Raw genomic sequence first — 9,218 nt, forward strand, 5'->3', positions numbered from 1 at the left:
TCTCATGGTATGCAGACAGCCTGCAGTAACACTTTGTTCTGCTAGCTGGTGAACTTTTACATATGTTTCTTCCCACAGGTGGCAAGCGAGTATTTATACACACGTTTGAAATGTGACAGTTGGCTTTCATGATACATACATCATCAAAGCCTCCTGATTTATGCACCTGTTTATTAGCCACAGGTACTGCTCTGCCTAGGTCCTTCATTTCTATATTGTAGCTATGGCCACTACTCCCAATAACTGGTTCATCAGCTGCAGTTAATGAGTTAGTGTTGTGCACAGCATCCCCTTAGTTACACAATGTAGACTTGACACAACATATGGTCCTGGAACCCAATATACCCTGCAGCATGCCACTCACAAGGTTTTTATTGTGCTCTGTGCAACCCCATACACACACACACACACACAAAGCAGGCAGTACAGTGTCATGGCATTGTCCAATATTCCTTGTTACATTTATATCAAACTTCTGCCTCAATCCGTATCAAGGAACTTTACAAAGTTTTCTCAACTCTATAAAGCTGCAAGTATACAGAATCAGTCCAGAAACTCCTGGTTCACAGATGTACTGTAATGAGAAATTTTTATACAAAATGTCGTCATCTCTTTCTGTTGCATTAACAAGGATCAGTTTACATGGTGATTAATTTAATGAAGCTAATAAGCACAACTGTTTCTTAATCGCTACTCTAACACATTGCACATTCAGACATTCTGATGTTCGCTGTGCACGTCATTGTGACCAAGAGACATGCGATTGGTTATGTTCAAGCATTTGGCATTTGTAACCTGCAGTATATGCAGTTTTAGCATCATGATTTAGTCTGTTGGATGACACATGACCCACAAATATTCATCAGCATAAATCTGCTGAATTTGCTTCCAATCTGCCAGTATTCATCATTGCATAGCTCTTCAAAAGCAGATCTGGATGGAGTTTCCCAATCTCTTAAAATTTAGTCAACTAAAAATGGCAGCCAAAATCCTGCATAAAACAGAAAAATAACTTCTCTTAGATCCTGAACTTAGATGGTACCCCCAACACACACACTCACCTTTGTGCTCTAAAGAGAATCATTTATTCTTTAAAGAAGCATTACTCAATGTACATAGGAATACTTTCTATTCCTCATATATTGATAAGTTATCAAATTGCATCCCAAAAATCTCAATTCAAGAAAAACCTTAAACTTTATCTACTGGACAATAAAATGTGTCTGTAACTCTCCCAGTGGTTACCACATTCACATCAAAAGCCTCAAACATAATTTACTATACATATTGCTATACCTGCATTCCTGTGCAGACAGTTTATTACCATGCTTATGTATAGTCTCATCTTTCTTGTGTTATTATAAATGTCATCATCATCTTGTATTTTTTCAAGATTGTCAATATCGAATTCTACCGTCCAGCTGAAATCTTGAAATAAGATTTTTCTGTATTTTATTGTGTAATTTCTTACAGGTGTTCAACTGTTGTCTGTTTTAAGACGTACTCCTAAGTTTGTAGTGATAATTGCATGATGTAAAATAATCTCATGTACAACATGGAGCATTTATGAATCCTTCCCCATATCCTCTGGGAAGAATATTAAAAGGAAAATTGGAAAAGGCATTCAGCTACAGTGGAGTACTGACACCTCCTTCAAAATACACAATGAAATTAATTCATTTGTTGTATCAAGCACTTTAAGTGTTCTCAGAAAGCACACATTTTTAATCTGACTTAACAAGTACATCATATATATTATGTTTATTTATTCATTTTCTAACTATTTAGGTACACTTGTCCTTATGAGTCCTCTCATTTTCAGCATTGGCCACAAGTACAGCAGACTTGTATACACATTAGTCAATTTTGTAGCTGCAAGATATCATAAACAAAAGAAGTTATTTTAAAGTAGGAGGGAATTTTGTCTAATTTTCATTCATTGACATGTTGTTATATTGGCTGGAGTTACAGATAAGGACTTCCCTTACAGAAAACCAACAAAACCACATATGCATGGATGCGCACACAAATGCGCATACACACTCTGCTCCAAAATAAATAAAAGTCAAATTACAGTCTCTGTAAACTGTGTTGTCAGTGAATTGTCTCTTTTTTCAGAGCTGTACATAGCAAACAAAGTCTAAAACCCAATTCGAATAAAATTACAGAATACAACAAGGCAGTGACTGAATTTTTACTGTTGTTTCTAGGAAATGGAGCAGATATAATAAGAGAAGGTTCACATCATTGCTAAACTAAAAACAGTTATGTATTAAGTGTTTATGAGACCAAGGGATAAACCACATCAAGAGACAGGTAAAGTAAGTAGCAGGCCATTTTATGTGTGATCACATTTTTTGAAGGTCAGCCCACCTTTCAGCTTCAAGCACAACAAAGCTTCTGATCTCCTGACCTCGGGCTTAGCTGACTAAGGCATGTTTCCCTTTAGGGTGCAAAGAGAAAAACATATTATCTTACCTTCTTGTCCACCTCATAAAAAGATGCATCTGTGAGTGATACAAACTAAGATTCTATAAGCTATGCTATATCTAAGTTTTACACTTTCATACTATTGTTCTGGCATTTTAGTGTTATACCTGAAATGCATGCTGAAAACATTTTATATAAGAAATGCTGCAGTAAAATTTCAGTTGCTTTTTCTTTATAAGCTGACCTGTCACCATGTTTAGGTAGTTGACTGAAGGGATGGTAATTTACTTCCACGCAGATGTAATGAAAAAGGACTGGTGAGATTTCTTGTTTTTCTGACCTATGCCTTGCAAATTCCTGGGAAATGAAAGTCAGAGCATCTTGAGTAGAGATACTTTATTGTTTTTCATTAATTTTGAATTCCTGTATTGCAATAGGATTGTGGTAACACCTGCCTTCATAATGTCTTTATGTATCATTATACAAAAGCGTTTTTATTAAACTTCATAACATTCAAAGAGTAATGCTACAATATGCTATGACATATGTGTGTGACTACTGTAACAAAACAGATTGTGCAGAAATAATGTAATGCATACAGTTATACCATTTAAAGTCTTGAAGATTTCTTCTCTGTCCTTTTAGCTTGCATCTGCACAGAACCAGTGCTCTTGCTGTTTGTTTCCTGTTTTTCTGCAGTAACATTTATATTAATAATGGTTTAATTCTTAGATGATTACATTACAGACAGGGAATTATAATGGATAGTGTAGACAATGATCAATTGATTGCAATATAACTTATGGTCTCTTCAGAGCACACAGTAATACAAAATGGCTTCCTGCAACACGTCATGTGTAAAGTGGAACAGGTTGCATCTGGTCATGTTCAACTCCCCAGTGTTGAGCTCTGCAAATTTTGTTTTTCATAGCACACCACTACTACTTCAGTCTCTTACTGTGCACTGACAGTGGTTCTATTGTTTTGAAGAATTTTTCTTTGCTTCATGTAAATGTGACCATGGAGTTGGTATATGTATAGGAGCAGGGAGTTGATATACATATATATATATATATATATATATTTATCAAGGTATGTATACCATAGTATTATCAAGATCGCTGTTTCATGCTTGAGTGCAAGCAGACTTTACTAAATGGAGCAATGACAGCAAAAAAATGAAGGATTAATCAGTGGATCTCAAAATACTTTTACTGTAAACCAGGTGGAAACAGAATAACAGTACTCACACAATTCTCAAACCTAGCCATTTTTTTGCAGACCATCCTTGTCCATATGCCATGTAATTGCATCATCCCCTCTCTGAGATTGGTACAGTTAGTACAAGGGAAGTATATGATTATTTATTTATTTACCTGGAAAGTACAACTTGGAACAAAGTCAATTTTCAGCGGAGGCCCAGGGAGAAATGCTCCAAACTCATGTCTTTGAAACATGGGAGGAATCTGGAGCACCCGGAGAAAGCCCACACGAATACAGGGAGGACATGCAGACTCCACACAGAAGGCATTCCAGCTGAGACTCAAACCAGAGAACCTCTTGCTGTGTGGCAACAGTGCTACCACTGCACCACTCCACTGTCCTGCGGTACCATCATACCGAGCATATTCATGGAAAGCATGTTTCTGCCAATCGCAAACCTTTGAGCACTTGGCTGCCACATTTTCTATCCAGTTACTTAAAATGGAGGCCTTTTTCTGAATAAAAACAGTTTTCTAAAGTTAGAAACTGCATCCACAGAAACATTTACCTTAGCTGAGACTTAATATATAAGGATACAGAAGGAGTGACTGGTGAAGGTCTATAAAATGTTATTAAAAATAAGTGTTAATAATTAAGTAATGAATGGAGCACTGCAATTTTGCTAAAAAAAAAAAACACAGCCAAATTACAACCTGGTTTGGTGCTGTTATGGCAGGAGTCCTGACATTAACAATGATTAGGGGAGTGCGTAACAATTGTTAAGCACCGTCTCTGTTCTGTAAAGGTCCAGTCTGCACTAAAAACAGATATATCTGACCAGTAAACAGCAGCAGAACACAGAAACAGCTTTGCTTCAAATACCATTTTTACCTGTTGTCTGTTAAACTACACATGGCGTTCTGAATTAAACAGCTTCCCTTAAACAGAAAATACATAAGGACGTCAACCACTCTCACACTTCTTTACTGGGTTTAAAGCCAACACAACATATTGAGCTTTTTTTTTTTGTACAGATTATATTTGACTAATTTGTAGCACATGGAGAAGATAAATCTCCACGCACTACAAGGAAATATGATAGGCTCTCTGATCATAATGTGTTCTTGACATGGAGGCCAAGATTCACCTCTTGAGCTTTGCTCCCGAGGTGAATTTCTTGGCATCAATGTCTCAAACCCATAATAAGTAAGTTACAATAAATACCCAATCATAATATTTTGTGTTATCTGCTGCTAGGAAATATAAATTTTTATGCTCTTGCAGCTTTTACAGGAGGAACAATAATAAATGTTATCGCATTTTATTATGAAAAGGAAGTCATAATATAAACCAAAATGCAGCAAGTAGAAACTATACCTTGTTATGATGTATTATCATAGTGATTAAAGGAGTATGTATCTTTATATTGTGAAAACTACAGTTAGTATTTAGCTTGTTTCCCCCTAAAAATCTGCACAAGCAACACAGAGTACTTTTCATCAGTTTGAGATAATCCACTCTATTAAAACTAGCTACAAAATGACAAAAGAAGCAGCAAACAGTATGAATACAGAGTGGGTCTTACTACAAAATTCATCAGGTGTATGAGTTTTTAAATGTGAGTTGTGCATTAATCAGTGATATGTTAATGCAGTCAAAAACATAAATTGCAGTTCTATTCCTGCACCGTATCTTTTGTCAAATCAATAATAAATTGCCATCATGGTGACCAAATAGGATATTTTGCATGTCAGCATGAGTAATATCAGGAAAGAGTTCAGACAATGTAGTCATATCAAGAACTGTATTATGTTCTGTATATGGCCTGTTTGACATGTACGTCTCAGAAGTACAGGCAAGCATGGAAGGGCTGTGGCTGACTAAGTTTGCGGATGACTGCAAACTGGGTGCTATAATAGAGTCTCCAGCCGACATGGAGATCCTCCAGAAGGGCCTAAATGAGACTGATGCATGGTGTCAAAGCCATGGTCTCAAACTAAATGCAAAAAAATGTGTAGTAATCCCCTTTGGAAAAAACAGAGTACCCACAAGCTACAACATAGGAGGTAATCCCCTGAAATCTGAAGAAGAAATAAGGGATCTAGGGACCCAAGTAGATAGTCAGCTTTCCTTTGATAACCATGTTGCCAGAGTGGTTAGAAAATCCTTCGATGTGACCCATCTGATCTCGAAAGGATTCACATCAAGATCTAAGGATGTAATGGTGCCCCTCTACTCCTCCCTCATCAGACCCATTATTGAGTACAATGCACCAATTGGAATGTACCTGGCTAGACATCTCCAGCAGCTGGAGAGACCGCAGAGGTACCTAACCAAGAGGATTACTGGCATCAAACAGTTGCCCTATGCAGCACGATTGAAAAAGCTAAGACTGTTCTCTGTTGCATACCGCTTTCTCAGAGGCGATCTCTGTCTAACGTACAGAGCCATGTCCAACCCAGAATTGTTGAACATTCTCCATCTTAGCAAAACCAAATTTACTCAGGCTACATGCTCTAGGGATATAAACCTCAACACAAGAATGAATAGAACATGCCGGAGGGATAGATTCCCTTCACAGAGACTTCCCTTACTATGGAACAGGGTCCCGATCTACATAAAACAGAGCCCCTCACTATCACTATTCAAGAGGAACCTTGATGAGTGGATGGGTAACAGAAAGTTCACACCAGGGATCACACCAACAGCACTACTAGATAGGGGCCAAGGGTACTAGCTGCTAGTATAAGGGTCTAGGGAACTACTAAAGGGGTAGTGAATACCGCACAATGTCGCTAGGCTAATATATGCCTTCAGGCAGATAGCCCAGTACCAACCTATGAACCTATGAACCTATGAGTATACAGGTAATCTGGATGTAAAAGAAAACAGTTGCTAATAGCTGCAGTACTAAAGGTAGTCCGTTATTGCTTATTGAAGGGATTTCTGCACCCTTGAACAAACAGTATGAATAAGCCTAGGACAAAACAGATAATTTTGTGTGTGTGTGTGTGTGTGTGTGTGTGTGTGTGTGTGTGTGTGTGTGTGTGTGTGTGTGTGCGCACGCAAATACATGTCTGTCTGTGTGTAGACATTGTGACTGTTGTACATACATACATGTGCGTATGTGTGGGTGGGTGTAGAAATATATATTTCTCTCTCTCATTATGTGTATATGTATGCATGCTATGTCTGTTTGTGTGTGTGTGTTTGTGGGTACATGTATATTTTATGTATATGGGTGTACACAGGAGTGTGTGTATGTACGTGCATGTGTGTGTGTGTGTATGTACTTATATATGTGTGTCTACCTATATCTGTGAGAGTGTGTATATGTGTGAGCATGTGTTCAGATACAGCTACATAAATTTATGCAAATATATGTGATGCAAACCATAAGTCAGATCCGTACAAAGTTTAAATATATAAAGTAATCAAAAAATAAGTTGTAGTAAATTTTTCATATAGTACATACTGTATGACTTTAATAAATTCATTCTATCATTTTGCTGACTTTTTTTAAAGAAGGCTACATATGCGTGATTCATTATTGGTGTCACATAAAATAACTACACTTATTAGCTTACAGTATGAGATAAAGTAATAGTGCACGCAGCACACAGTTTTCCCTCACTTTTTAGAATTTGTGTTAACACTGTATCTTGTTAACTGGATGCTGGCACGGCATTTTGTATTTTTGTTTTGCTGCTCAGTTGGTGAATCTGCCTCTCATTTCAGGCTGAACTATTTCATTTATCTGTTACTTTCAAATAGCAAAGCAAGTCTTGCAAATTAAAAAAAAAAAAATAGCTACTAGCTCCAGTTTAAACAGAATGTGTAATTAAGGGGTCAGCAATGGTTGTATGCCACCTTTTGGTTCCATCTGTATTATGTGGTTTAGTGTTGTTATTTTGGAGAAGTTATGTTAAATAAAGTTTAAATTTTCTTTAAAATGGGAACAAAAAACAGGAAACAGGAAAAAAGCAGAATTGGGGTTTAGAGGTGGTATAAAATTAGAAATTCCTTAAGGAAATGGCTCTCTCTTCCTGTGGCAAGCTAAAATAAAACATTAAAAATAACTTCCTGTAGGTGGAGAATGTAGGTGAGGAACTCGTTTCAACTAGGCAGAATGATCCTGCCCCTCTGCTTTTATAATGATAAATATTTATAGTTCATAGTTCAAATGACTGTTACTGTGATAAATGCAATTAAGGCTTAAATCAATAAAAATGAACAAAATATGACCTAGCTCAATAGAGGGCTATGGTGTTTTTCCTTACATGCATGTGTGAAGCTCAAAATAAAAAGTGCACTAGGGAATCAGTGTGAATCCACAATTTCTGCACTTTCTGCACTGATGTGCCCGAGTGCTGTTTCCTTCAGGGAGACTCATCAGTGGAAACAAAATAACTAACAAATCTGAAGAGAAGAGCAATTCTCTTAAGACAGGCCTGTCAAGCATAGATACAGATTGTGTGTGTTTGTAGAGCCGAGTGTACTGAATGACATGGGGACATCAAGCAAGTAAAGAATGTCATACAATCCACGTAAATCTTTCTTGGGAAATACTGAATACCTAACTTCTATGCAATAGTACAGTAATAAAAGTAATAAATCCAAGGCAAGCAGGACTGTGGATTCGATAACAGTTTAATAAAACTCAAGTGGTAAAACACAGTAAAACAATAGAAAATGCACAAAAAAGTGTAGTTAAGCACTTTCACCTAGTGAAATACCAGGCTTCCTTAGAACTTGAGGAAGCCTGGTAGCCTGGTATTTCACTAGGTGAAAGCGTTTAATACACTTTTTTGTGCATTTTCTATTGTTTTACTGTGTTTTACCACTTGAGTTTTATTAAACTGTTATCGAATCCACAGTCTTGCTTGCCTTGGATTTATTACTTCTTGGTCGTTGGTCTGGTTTCGGCTTTGTTTACAGTAATAAAAGTGGCAATGTGGTAGGGAGTAAAAACGGAGGAGTGCAATGCCCATACAGCAGAAATAGTAGTTCAATCTTTTTTTTGCATAAATTAGCGATTTTAGAGTGATAGCAGGCAGAATGATAATTTTTGTCAACTTGCAGACTGCATATTACAGCAGTCTTATTAACAGGTTATCATGTGAGTAATAACCTTTATTTTGTATCTTGTCAGTGTAAATAGAGATCTTTCAAAGAAATACGAATTACAAAAAATCTCATTAGAATAGTACAGCACTTCATGAGAACATGAAATTATGACTCTGTCTCCAATGAGACCAGCAGACATATTGTTGTTGTCTAACAGCAGCAGCCTTGTATGGAACAAATAGGTTCATAGGTTCATAGGTTTATACTAGGCTATCTGCCCTAAGGCATTTATAAGCCTAGCCCAAATTTTTGTGGCTTACGCCACCCCTTATATGAAAAAATACTGTGCCCATTAGTTTGTTGTGCCTCTGTCCAGCAGTGACACAGAGATGATTCCCGGGGTAAACCTACGATCTCCCATCCACAGGTCTAGATTTCTCTTGAACAGAGTCAGCGAGGTGCTCTGCCTCACATGGACCGGGATTTTATTCCACAGCATAGGGAGTCTCTGAGTGATA

At 37.1% G+C, this 9,218-nt stretch overlaps 1 protein-coding gene across 3 annotated transcripts in view; it reads left to right on the forward strand.

The window, feature by feature from the left end:
• The window catches only part of PCDH17 (protocadherin 17), a 436,503-nt gene that overhangs the window by 50,353 nt on the left and 376,932 nt on the right, over nucleotides 1-9,218 (forward strand). The window lies entirely within an intron of this gene.

The sequence above is a fragment of the Protopterus annectens genome, chromosome 5.part0 (assembly GCF_019279795.1).
Source record: "Protopterus annectens isolate FY-2018-M chromosome 5.part0, PAN1.0, whole genome shotgun sequence".
In the NCBI taxonomy this organism is placed as follows: domain Eukaryota; kingdom Metazoa; phylum Chordata; order Ceratodontiformes; family Protopteridae; genus Protopterus; species Protopterus annectens.